Consider the following 8,752-nt stretch of genomic DNA (forward strand, 5'->3'; position numbering starts at 1 on the left):
CAACGCGGCGCCCGGGCAGCCGCCGTTATCCGGCCGCGGGCTGGCCTCCGCCGCCAGGTGCGCCGCTGTCCCCGCCCCGACGTCTCCTCCTTCTGGGCGGCCGCCCTGGCCCTCCTGGTGGCAGGTGAGGGTAGTGGCCTGGGCACGTGCGGCGCATTTCCTCCCGCTCGGCCCCGCCCCGCGGGGGTGCCCAGCGGAGGACCATTGTCCCCACATGTCCGCTCAGACCCCTTCAGGGCCATCTGACCGCCCTCACTGAGGTCCAGATGTCCCGAGACCTGGTGGTTTGGGGATGCGCACGGGGCAGTGAAGTGACAGTGTCCTATGTCCTACTATGTCCACAGCCGCCCTGGGGGAGAAGTGGCAAGGAAAGGGGGCGATTGAGTTGTCAAGCCAAAAGGCTGCCAGTTCTTTTCACGCCAGCGGTCGCATCCGAGGTGATAAAGAGACCTGTTTGTAAATTCAACTCCCCTGGAAGCATCTGGATTCTCTCCTGAAGCTGAAAAAAAGGAAAAGCACTAACCAAATTCACTGAATTGAGTCAATCCGACTGGTGGGGACCCTGTAGACAGGAGAGAAGTGCACCTGTGGATCTCTGGAACGAAATCTTTTTTTTTTAAATACTTTTATTGGGGGCTCTTACATCTCATCACAATCCATACATTCATCCATTGTGTCAAGCACATTTGTACATATGTTGCCATCATCATTTTCAAAGCATTTTCTTTCTACTTGAGCACTTGATAGCAGCTCCTCATTTTTCCTCTCCCTCCCCCGGTCGCTCTCCCTCATGAACCCTTGATAAATTATAGATTATTATTTTCTTATCTTAAATCATCCTCTGTTGTCCTTCACCCACTTTTCCGTTGTTTGTTCCCCTGGGAGGGGGTTCTAGTTGATCCTTATAATCGATTCTCCCTTTCTCCCCCCACCTTCCCCTTATCCTCCTGGTATCTCTATTCTCATTGTTGGCCCTGAGGGGGTTATCCATCCTGGATCCCTTGTGTTGCAGGCTCTTATCTGTAGCAGTGTGCATGTTCTGGTCTAATCCAATTTGTAAGGTAGAATTGAGGTCATGCTAGTGGGGGGAAGGAAGCTTTAAAGAACTAAAGGAAAGTTGTGTGTTTCATCAGTGCTATACAGTACTGTACTGTGACTGGCTCTACTCTTCCTTGTGACCCTTCTGTGAGGGGATGTCCAATTGCCTACAGATGGGCTTTGGGTCTCCACTCCACACCCCACCCCCATTCACCTTGAGTATGAGTTTGTGGAACGAAGTCCTTTCAGAAGTAGAACACCTCATCAGTCTCCCCTGGAGGGGCTGGTGGTTTCAAACTGCTGGCCTCCAGGTTGGCAGCCCTACAGGCAACCACTGTGTCCTCAGGACCTCTTCTGAAGCTCAGGCTTTTTTTTTTAAGTAATGTATTTATTTTCTCATTTTTAAATTGTTGCCAATATACACTGCAGAATCTGCACCAGCTCAACCATTTTTGCATGTTCAGATCAGTGATACTGATCACACCAGTCAAGCTGCGCAATCATTTGCACGCTCATCTCCCAGTGACTCGGAGCTCCATCGCCCTCCGGACATTTTTAGCTACTTCATGGACTTGCTGTGGTCCGTTTGATCCCATCTAGAGAGCTCTTTGTGTTGTTTTTGTGACTTAAAAAGTTTCTTTTGACCTTTATCATTACAAAGCTACTCACACATGTGTCCAAAACTCACAGCTTGGAGTAGATTCGGACTCAGCAGCCCTGCAGAGCAAAGTAGAGAGTGGGTTGTCAATCCAAAAGACTGCCAGTTCATGAAGCCCCTTTGGGAAGGTTAATGACCCAACGCTTAACTCACTGCAGAAAAAAAAATTAAAAGGGAAGTGCCCCTCCCTCCTCCACACATGTCTTTACACATGGAAGAGGAGTCTTTACAGAGGCCCTTCTATTCATTTACAATCCTGTTGCTCTTGAGGCTTTTCGGGTACAGGTAGCTTCATTGGGATCACTAGTGGTTTACAAGTTGGCCTGCTAACCATAAGGGTAGCGGTTCAAAACCACTGGCTGCTCTATGGGATAAAGATGAGGCTTTGTTCTCCCGTAAAGAGTTACAGTCTTGGAAACCCTCAAGGGCAGTTCTATCCAGGCTTGTAGGGTAGTGATGAGTCAGACTCTACTTGAAATGAACTTGGAGTGAGTTTGTTTGTTTTGTGTTTGTTATACTTTTTCGCTGAAGGAGAACCTGTTTAGCTGGGTTTTCAGACCATCCAGTTCTATCCATGTAAACCATGCTTTACTCTGACATCAGATCTATTTCCACCTTGAGACAGAGCTGGTACAGTGTTTGGGGCATTCGTTGTTGTTTTTAATATTTCATTTTGGGTGAACAGTACACACAGCAAAATCCACTCCATTCAACAGTTCCCAGACATAATGATCAGTGACAGTGGTCACATGCTTCACATGTATCAACCTTGTTATTTCTGTCCTAATTGCTGCATTCTCCTTAGCTTAAACTTACCACCCCACAAAGTGCTCAACAAGGTTGTAAAGTAGCTGTTCTCCAATTGGTCTTATATAATTGTTGATTTTATTTTATAGATGATAATATTCAAAGATGATTTTTTTAAAAGCATACAAGTTAACAGAGCACATTAATGCCCTATCCAATCATCTCTATATATTTTGCTTCCTGGCTGTGTTAGTCTGGGTAGACTAGAGAAACAAATTCATAGACACTCATATGTGTATAAGAAAGAGCTTTATACACAAGAGCAATTGAATATTGAGAAAACATCCCAGCCCAGTCCAGATCAAGTCCATAAGTCCAATATTAGCCCATATGTCTGATACAAATTTATAAATTCCTCTTCACACTCACAAAACAGATGCAATGACACTGAATGCAGGAAGATCACAGGCCAGTGTGTGGAAAGTCTTGTGGATCCAGTGGAAGCATCTCAGCACTGGCAGGGGTTTCCATGTGGCTCCTTCAGCTCCAGGGCACTACCCTAGCTCCATGTGTCTTATAAGCAGGAATGTCTCACAGGGAGTGAGTGTCCTGCCTCCAGCGAGCTATTTATCTCCTTAGCGCCTCCAAATGAGGTCATCAAGCTCTGACCTGATTGACAGGCTAAACTCCACCCCTTCACTCTTATGTCTCAAATTGACAACAGATTATGTAACTACCACAATGGCATTACTTGCAATTCCCTCAATGCATTTGTACCCCTTCGTCCTTGGGATCCCCTGTCCAAGGTGTGTCCTTTCCTGCTCCTTCCTGCCTTTGGAATTGGTTGGGGCCAAATTTGGTCCTTCTGCTCCTGTAGGGTTTCTCGGTCCCCCCGGGCATTGCTATTTACTTATCAGGCCTATCATTTGGCTGGAAAACATTTTAAAAATTAAAAAACTATTGCTAAAGAGTTCATTCAATTCAAAGGCACCCTATCAGAAAGGATAGGCGTGCCCTTGTGGGTTTCTGAGACTAAATCTTTATGGGAGTAGAAAGTCTCATTTGTCTCCCGAGGAGCAGCTGATAGTTTCAAACTGCTGACCTTGCTGTTAGCAGTCCAATGTGTAACCTACCCCTTCCCCAGAACTTCTGTTTGGCTAAAAGCCGGATGTAGTTCCATTTTGAAGGGTGTCTGTGGGCCATCGCTTCTGCTGTTCCACCAGTCTCCACCAGACTTCTAAGTCTGGACCTTTTTTATGATTTTGAACGTCGTTCTACATTTTTCTCAGTTATGTGTTGAGTTGCTAACCTGGAGTCAGTTGAATGGCAATGAAACTTGCCCTTGACCTATTATGATTCTAGTCAGAGCAGTACTTCTCAAAAGGGCACAATACTCAAAATAGGCATTGTTTACTATTAAGTTTAACTTTTGTTTGTTTTAAAGACGTCTTCAGGGGATGCTTTGATATATGGTTTAAAGATTTAGGACAGTAGTTTCAAGGTTATCATGTCTCCACGGCTCCACCAGAAAATCCGGAGTCTATGAGAAATTTAACTTCTATTCTACATTTTCTCTCTTTTGATCAGGACCCTTCTATAGACATTTTGATCAAAACATCCCATAATGCTAGCAGAGCATCATCCAGTCTGGTCTCGTGGCAAAGAAGGTAGGGAGGCAATTGGCCACACGTTCCATTTCCTACTATTCCAGACTTTCTTTGCTATTTTGTCTAGATGAATGTTGTTGTTGTTGTTGTTGTTGTTGTTGTTGTTGTATGTGATTGAATTGATTCAGACTCACAGTGACCTTGGCTACAAGCATCATCCAGCCCTGCACCATCCTCACAATTATTTTATTAACGTGTGTGAACCCATGTTGCAACCACAGTGTCAACCCATCTTGTGGAGGATCTTCCTCTTTGTCACTGCCCAAACATGATGTCCTGCAAAACCTGATCTCTCCTGATAACTTGTCTAAAGTACATTGGACAAAGTCTATCCTTCCTCACCTCCAAGGAGCATTCTGGCTATACCAAGCCGGAGTTATTGTTCTTTTGGCAGTTTTTGGTACTTACAACATTCTTCACCAGCACTCAATTCAAACGCATCAATTCTTCATCAGTCTCCAAACCAAACTCACCGCCACTGAGTCAATGCTGCCTCATAGCTACCTGCTGTGGGTGTCTGAGGTTGTAACTGTGTCCGCGAGTAGAAAGCCCAGTCTTTCTCTCACAGAGAGGCTGTGCTTTCGAACTGTCGACCATGTGGATCGCAGCCCAATGCATAACCACTACACTACCAGAAAAATAAATTACTGAGTCTTAATGGCTGCTTGTAAGCTTTTAAGACCCCACACACTACCTAAACCCAAACCAAACCCACTGCCATCTAGTCTATTCCAACTCAAAACAACCCTACATAGGGCTTCTGAGGATTTATACATCTTTATAGGAGCAGACAGCCTCATCTTTCTCCCACTTAGTGGCTGGTGGGTTTGAACCCCTGACCTTGCTTTCAGCAGTCCAATGCTTACCCTACAGCACCACCTAGGTAATGGAACAAAAGCACAAAACACATTAGTAGGCTAATTAATGAGGATGCCCCAACCCAAACCTCCAAACCTAGAAACCAAAACCCATGAGGCATTTGGTTGTGCATAAGCAGCACCTGCTGTTTTGTTCTTGCTGTTGTTTTGACTATTACACAGCCATTAAGAAGTGTACAACTTACCAGCAGCAATTATATGAAGCAGCTGCTCTGCCCTAAAGTGGTTGCCATTGATGCATGGTCGACTTGTGGCAACAGCAGAGGACCGAGAAGAACTGCCCCAGAGGGCTTCCCAGGCTATGATCTTCTTTCTCCCACAGATCGGCTGGGGGATTCAAACCACTGACCTCTAGGTTAGCAGCTGAGTACTGAACCACTATACCACGAGGATATAGTGAAATGTCCCCATCACTGTCAACCCCAATCCATGGGGCAGTTCGAGTGTTGCAGACGGGCACTTCTTGCAGGAAATGGAGTAGAGTGGGATCCTGTGGAGTTAGAGTACACGAGAGGAGAAAGACAACTCTTGCTATAAAAGAAGAAGGAGGCAGGGAGCTTGGCTGAATGGATCTTGGGGCAAAGATTATAATAGAAAAGGGATGTGATAATGGAGGAGAGAGGCAAGACTTGCATTATGGTAGAAAATTGTGAAAAGAACTGAATTTTGCATTGTGGTCACTTCTGGTTCAACAAGGGATCAGACTTGTACTTATATATACTACTGTGGTCAACAGAAATAATCACTCCTAGAGGGTAGATAAGAGATCCATTTTAAAAAGTAATGTTGAATTCCTAACTACCCCATTGTGTTAGTTACATAATTTCATGCCAACTGGATAAATAAGTGTAGGGGTGGAGTCTAGCCTGTCAATCAGGTCACAGCCTGATGATGCCTCCTTGTGGGCATGGCCTGCTCATCAGGATTCTGGGAACACTCTCTCTGCTCCATTTTCTTGTTGAAGGGCCACACTCAGAGGGCTGGAGGAGCCACGTGGAGACCTGCGCCAGCGCTGAGATGCTCCCCCAGCCATTGGATCCACAAGACTTTGCACCCACTGGCCTGTGATCTTCCTGAATTTTGCATCATTGCATGTGACTGCGTGCATCTGAAGGATTTCTGATCTAGAATTAGGCTTATGGGCTACTATTGAATTTATGGGCTTGATCTGGACTGGGCTGGGATGTTTTCTTAATATACAATTGCTCTTTGATATAAAACTCTTTCTTATACATATATGAGTGTCCTTGGATTGGTTTCTCTAATTTACTCAGCCTATCATGCCCATCATCACCCACAAAAACATAGGCTCTCGTGAATTATGACATTTTAAGCACTGACATCATGATATTCAGGCAGGTAAGTTTGATTCTATATTTGGAAATGAAGTGTCTTAGCTAATAGTGCTAGAACAGAAACACCACAATGTATGGTGCCTAATGGAGGTAGTTAGTTTATTGTGCCAACCTGGCCGATAGACACATGTGGGGTTAATTGAAGGGCAGAGGGATAAATGGCTCCATGAGCCTCACCTTTTGTGTTCTCGGGTCTCTTGTTTGTGATGGTCAGAATAGGGTGCAGCTGCCTTAGCCAGTTCCCTGCTTCAGCTGGCAAAGCTCACTTCCTGCAAGACATCCCCGAAGAGAAGCCGCATGGACCTACCCAGATGTAGCCCTGGGTGCTGGAGCAGGCGTGTGGAGAACCCTGCCAGAGCTGAGATGCTTACACATTCACTGACTCGGCTTTCCTTCTGCAGTCAGCATCATTGCATGTGTTTTGTGAGATGGAGGAGGACTTTGTGGATTGGTATTGGACATATGGGTTAATGGTCTGACTTGAGGGCTTGGGCAGCACTGGGTTGGGATGTTTTCTTGATGCACACTTAACCTTTATATAAAATTCTCTCTTATGCATGAGTTTCTGTGGATTTGTTTCTCTAAAGTACCCAGACTAACACACTAACAAACAGAAATTTGTTTCCTCAATATTTGGAAGGCTCAAAGCAAAATCAAACGCACTGCCATCAAATCGATTCCAACTCACAGTAACCCCAGAAGGCTGGATTCAGGGCCCCCACTCTAGGAGAATTCGGTCTCTCTCTCTCTCTCTCTCTGATTTTGGGAAAGGCGTATCTCTTTTCTGTTAAGGCTCCCTTGTCCTTTGATGGTCTTCTCACGGTGTGGCCTTTACCTTCCCCCATCTCTTCTGGTTCTCTGTGCCTTGTCTGCTCCTTTTATATGTAGTGATTAGTACCTCCTACACTGATATGGCCCACATAAACACACACACACACACACACACACACCTATTCCCATATGGGATTACAACCACTAATATATACCCAAGGAGCACTGGTGGTAAAGTGGGTGATCCATTGGGCTGCTAACTACAAGGTCCACAGTTCAAACCCACCAGCTTCTCTGTGGAAGAAAGCTGAGGCTTTCTGCTTCCATCAAGATTTATAGCTGCAAAGGCCCAAAGGGGCAGTTCTACTCTGTCCTATAAGGTCACTATGAATCAACTTAATGACAGTGAGTTTCTTTGGTCACTTAGTCCTTTCCAACATTGCAACCCTATAGGACACAGTAGAACTGCCCCATAAGTTTCTTATGTGCTCTGGTTAAGCTCACTCAAAATGTACATCTGGAGGGGATTCCAACTCATTACCATCCTCTAGGAAACCCCTTGAGGGTTTCCAAGACTGTCTAGCACGCTTCATCTTTCTCCCTTGGAGACGTGCTGGCAGTTTTGAACTACCCGAGCTTGTGGTTAGCAGTCTTCACACAAAACCACTATCCCATCAGGGCTCCCAGTGGCCTGCACTTAGTAATCTTCCTGGCTAAGCACTCACCTGCTAATCCAAAGGCTGGCAGTTCAAATCCACCAGCTGTTGCGGGAAAGAATGATATGGCAATCTACTTGCGTCAAGGTCTGTAGATTTACAAGCCCTGGGGAGCCGGTCTTTGCAGACCTGTCTGGTCACGATGAGTCAGAAGGAACTCATCCGCAGGAGGTTTGGTTTGGTTTGGTTTGGTTTGAGCAAAGAGGCTCTGCACGGCTGTAAAACATTGCAGACACTGATGGGCCTATCTTTCGCCCTCGCTCCTGGGGCCACCATGCTCCATTCCCCACGCTTCACTGTTTCTGTGAGGAGCTGCCAGGTGGGATCTGACTCACAGCCAGCAAGTACTACAGAACAGTCACAGCCATTATGGCTGAGCCCAGGGTGCAGTCGCTGTATCCGCCCACCTCATCGAGGGTCTTCCTCTTTTATTTCCCGCTGACCTTCTACTGCCTTGAGTAGGATGCCCTTTTCCAGGGACTGATCGCGCTTCATTGCAGGTCCAGAGCACGCCAGGCAAAGTCTCCCCATTCACCCTTGCAAGGAGCGTTCTGGCCGGGCATCCTCCAAGACAGTCAGTCATACCTGCTTCTGGCCAACCGTGGTACTCTCAGTGTTGTTCACCACAAGTGTCAGAGTGACGTTTTACAGCGCTTCGTTTTGGGGGGACACAATTTGATTCCTAACAGGAAGCCAGAGAGGAAAGGAAACAAGGAGCCAAAATAACATGACTATAGATCCTACCTAAGAAATGGAGTTGAGGGAATCCAGGGCGGATGATCCCTTCAGGATCAGTGGTGAGAGCGGTGATACCGGGAGGGTAGAGGGAAGGTGGAGTAGAAAGGGGGAACCGATTGCAAGGATCTACATATAACCTCCTCCCTGGGGATGGACAACAGAAAAGTGCATGAAGGGAGACATC

The sequence above is a fragment of the Echinops telfairi genome, unplaced genomic scaffold (genome assembly GCF_000313985.2).
Source record: "Echinops telfairi isolate 266 unplaced genomic scaffold, ASM31398v2 ScPeMD7_11;HRSCAF=52, whole genome shotgun sequence".
Classification (NCBI taxonomy): Eukaryota; Metazoa; Chordata; class Mammalia; order Afrosoricida; family Tenrecidae; genus Echinops; species Echinops telfairi.